Source organism: Octopus bimaculoides, chromosome 17 (genome assembly GCF_001194135.2).
Source record: "Octopus bimaculoides isolate UCB-OBI-ISO-001 chromosome 17, ASM119413v2, whole genome shotgun sequence".
NCBI classification, from domain to species: Eukaryota; Metazoa; Mollusca; class Cephalopoda; order Octopoda; family Octopodidae; genus Octopus; species Octopus bimaculoides.
In genome coordinates this window covers 4,903,205-4,903,421 of record NC_068997.1, presented here as the reverse complement: position 1 = coordinate 4,903,421, position 217 = coordinate 4,903,205, and the positions used below count along the sequence as shown (strand labels likewise).

At 36.4% G+C, this 217-nt stretch overlaps 1 protein-coding gene across 2 annotated transcripts in view; it reads left to right on the top strand.

Moving 5' to 3' along the window:
- Positions 1-217, top strand: part of LOC106877898 (uridine phosphorylase 1-like) — a 24,118-nt gene that overhangs the window by 21,558 nt on the left and 2,343 nt on the right. The gene's annotated exons all lie outside the window — the stretch shown is intronic.

Below are 217 nucleotides of genomic sequence, written 5' to 3'. Positions count from 1 at the left end.
CTGAAAATGAGTTGCAGACAATTTGATTGGGAAATCCCAAAAGGAATCGGGTTATCGATATTTTCCGTTCACCAATTTTTTTTGCTGTAGTTTTAGCTCAGAGCTGCGGTCATGCTGATGCACCGCTGTGATTTTTTTTTGCATTAATTTATTATTCGTTTAGATTTAGTAGGTGTGGTGAAGGAACTCATAAATATTCTTTTCTACTCTAGGCACA